Source organism: Nannobrachium achirus (assembly GCF_963921795.1).
Source record: "Nannobrachium achirus genome assembly, chromosome: 22".
Taxonomy (NCBI): Eukaryota; Metazoa; Chordata; class Actinopteri; order Myctophiformes; family Myctophidae; genus Nannobrachium; species Nannobrachium achirus.
The window spans coordinates 49,412,031-49,416,299 of record NC_137829.1 but is presented as its reverse complement, the minus strand read 5'-3'; positions in this window follow the sequence as shown (position 1 = coordinate 49,416,299).

Here is a 4,269-nt window from a genome sequence, read left to right as displayed (position 1 = left end):
ACATTGAGCTTGTAGATCACTTATTTTTGCTCTTTGTATGAAGTTTAAATCTACCTATGAAGGTGGATTCTGCTTTTCAGTGGGAATGGAGTGGTTTCTTAGCCTCCAGCCAACAGCCAGACTCTCCCAGGGGAGAGTCTGGGAGTTCTCCATAGACAACGCATTACGCGATGACGTAGTTACTCACTTTGACTGACAGGTCCAGTCAGTAGTCATCAGCGCATCAAAACATCGTCGGGAGAACATCAAATACGTCTTTTCCAGACAGAAATCCCAAAGGTGCAAACTGTTGTTCGTTTTTAAGTTATGAGATGCCGTTGATTTCAGATAAAACTTCGCTTAATGCAGCTTTTACTTGCGATTTGTGAACTCGCGTCGGACATGTTTGTTTACAAAATGCGAGAGCTGTAGCAGCCGCTCGACCAATCAGGAGCGGTGTGAGGCGGGTTCACTCGAAATGCAGCCTTTTGATTGGAAATTTGAAACCCAAGTTCTAATAAAGAGGCTTGATGGGAGGGACACCAGACCGAGAAAGGAAGCACATTGGTGATGACGATCACGGCTCGGGATGGCTTGCGAGTGGTTTCTTGCCATTTGCGGGTTTCTGCTAGCCTGGTTCAGACCCTGAATCGCTAGCCACACCCCTTTGAAATTTCGTTTTGGCGATTCAGGGAGTCTGGTGTTGCTCTCACTGAAGAGGTTTTCCTCGTTTGGAAATCCGTACGGCGAATCAGCGTTGTGAATCAGCGTCTTGTGATCAGCGTGGGTGGGGTTTTCCCAGAACTCATGTGCGATACGCCGCCGCCGGACTGGGCCGCACACATGCGGTAAAATGCGATCGTATCGATCTCGCTATGAAACATCAGCAGCAGACATGTTATGTTGTGTTTGATCACTAATTCGTTGTGCTCCTATTCCTGCTGTTTCTTTGGTTAGCAAGTAGCACTAGCAAGCAACAGGCTAGCCACTAGCCAGCCACACATAAGACTACGTCATCTGCTTTGCTACTGTTGTGTTGGTCAGACGGTGAACCAATCGCAGAAGACTGCCTCTTTGGCAACGCCCATCCCAGAAACTGCTGCAGTTGGAAGCAATTTCAGACTGAATAATGGAGTGAAACGAAATGTCAATTCAGGCTGAGTGTCAGGCTAGGTTTCTGCAAAAAATACACTCCATTCTCCATAATTTTTTTTTAAGGCAAAACAGGTAAAGAAACCTGTGACAAAAAGAAAAAAGAAAAAGTACCGATCATTCTGGCTATCACATCAGATTAACATAATAAATGGTAAATGGTGCATTTATATAGCGCTTTTATCCAAAGCGCTTTACAGAGATTGTGCATTACATTCACCCATTCACGCACACATTCATACACCGGTGGCGGAGGAAACCATGCAAGCCACCAACCTGCTCACCGGGAGCAATGTCATAATGAAACAGCTACTCCGGGATTCTCCTTTAGTGGTTAAAACAAACTCTCCAATCTCCATGCATCATTATTGCCAACAGTTTCAACGTTCAAGTCATGCATCAGGAATGTAATATTACCAAGCCAGTGTTATCTTTGTCGTGCAGTCTTTCACTTGTCAATGATGAGATTATGTCATTATTATTATTATTATTATGTTTGAAAAAGGATAGAATATTGAAATTAAGTCTTAGAGAGAGAATATCCTGCACTTTATTTCAAGCACCCACTTCAATGCAGATTCTGTTGTCTGGGGATTCGGGGGTTAAGAGAGAGAGAGAGAGAGAGAGAGAGAGATGCTATTTTGTGTTCATCTTCAAAGTTATACTGTTAATGGAACTATTGAACAGTTGTATTTTTTGTTTTATTTCTATTTTTTTGTTTTCTAATTTTGAGGTGATGGGGTTTTGCTGTCCTCACAGGCACATAGACCTATGTACAGTTGCTAGTGTTATGATTATTGTTATTATTATTTTCCACTTGAATTATGTTGAATATTGCTGAGGATGTGAAACCTCTGGCTAAGCATTTCTTTACCTTTACTGCAAAGGTATAAACTGTGACAGATTAATGTCTAGACACTCCATTTTAACTCACGGTATTTATTCATGTCCTACGAATATGAAGTTCTCGTCATTTTCATTTTAGATTTTTGCTATTTTTTTTAAAGGTCATTTTGGAGAGAAATTCTTCCTTACTTCACCTTCACAGGTGTTACCAATGCTACTGATTAAGGCTCTGTTCCATTTAGTGTAGCACAGTGGTTCTTAAAAATGTTTATTTCAAGGACCACCATAACTCTGAGAGTGTATAAATGGAACCAAATGGACCCGTGTGATGGGTCATTTGGTTCCATTTAAATGCTCTCAGAGTCACAGACCCACAAGGGGCCATTTGGAAACCCCTCAAGGAGTGGTGATTTTGAGCTTGTAGATCTGCTACACTTGCTATTTTAGAATTTGAATCCTGAAACGTAACGTGTTTTGGACATAATGAGGTTTCCACATAGAGTTATAATGTAGGGTTTCCACCCGAACAGAGAAGCTATAGCCGTTAAAAATGGAAGAAGGAAATCGTTTTCTGCGAAGATATTCGGAAATTTAAGGGGTGCTTTTTTACTACGGCGACGTGAGGCGGGACTACGGCTGTTATGACGTAATCGCCGTAGCAGTCAAAAGCGTTAAGCAACCAGCCGTCGGCGACGGGGACCCACCCCTTTTGCTGAACGATTTGGTTCCCATGGCGACGCGACCACACAGCAGGCGTTGTAGCCGCTACGTGGAAAGGTAGACTCTACCGTAGTAGAGACGGCCGCGACGGCAGCAGGTTCATCTATCGAGCGCCGATCATTTCCGGTTGCCGTTGTCATCTGCCTTTGCAGTGCAAAGCTTAAAAAACTCACTAATATACAAAAATGTGTTTTAATTGAAATACAATGGCTTCTCAGGTCAAATATTTATTTGCAATTAATTAGTGAGTCCAAGCCCTATTCTTTTTTCGTAAATGAATACCCCTACTATTGCCCCTATCATTCTACAGTGTCGCACAAAAACATAAAAAGTAGCAGATCCGCAAGCTCGAACGTTTAGAGCTTGTAGATCTGCTACAGTTTCCACCTGACAGAGACGATAGAGTCAGGATCCGTTAAGTCTATATATGGGACCATGGAACAGTTAACCTTTTTTTTTTTACAACAAGGGTTCATATTTTAGATTGTAATTAGAGAAAAGAAAAGATGAGTGTCAACATGTTTTCATTTACTGCTTTAAATAGTTTTAGCGATTTTGATTTCAGTTGGTGGGGGCATGCGTACAAGTGGCTAAATATGTCTTTCTAGACACAAGCCGGTGATTTCTTTATTACTATTTATAGTAGCACTACTAGCCCCCATAAGTCACATCTGCTCATGAAAGATTGCGGTGCATCTTCGGAATGGGCCTATTTTAGTCTAAAAAGACATATTTAGCCAATTGTACACATGCCCCTATAGGCTACCCCCTGAAATCAAAATTGTTAAAAATCGCTAAAAACGATAGAAAGCAGTATTAATGAAAACATTTTAACACTCATCTTTTTCTCTAATTACAATCTAAAATATGAACCCTTGTTGTAAAAAAAAAAAAAAAAAAACATCAACAAAGTTGTCCTTTAAAACGAGAATGGCAAACACAGAAAAACCAAATGTGAGTTATCAAAAACAGTAAGTAAAAAAAAAAAAAAAAGTTTAAAAAAAAAACCAGTTAAAATAAATCTCTTCTTGGAGGATACAGTTTGAATGTTTCATGTACATACATAGTAAATGAGATGGACGATGCAGAATTATTTCACCGTGACGGTGCTGAAAAGAGATTTCCAAGGTAGCTCTCATTATGTCATGATGTACTATTGATATTAATGTTATGTTTTTAAGTTGAAATGTGGTACACAAGTGGTTTACGTGTCGTCGGAAGCTACATCGTTTCTCTTCCCTATCTTTTTTTTCTTTTTTTAACAACTGAAATGTTTGATATATTTAATATGATTGGTGTGTGAACTATTAACAGTGTGATGAAGGAACAAAAAAAGATGTGGTATGTATATAATTTGGCGTCGGTGCACTCGTTTCAAGCACTATTTTTAAAACACACTGCTGCTTATTGATCTTATAGTGACTCCGTTTTTATTGTATATTGTAAATAATACTCTCATGTCATAAGATAATAATAATGATGATAATAAATAATGATAATAATAATAATAATAATAACCAGGCTTTTCTAACAGTCTGGAAAATGGTGCCATACTCTTGAGAGTGTTAAATA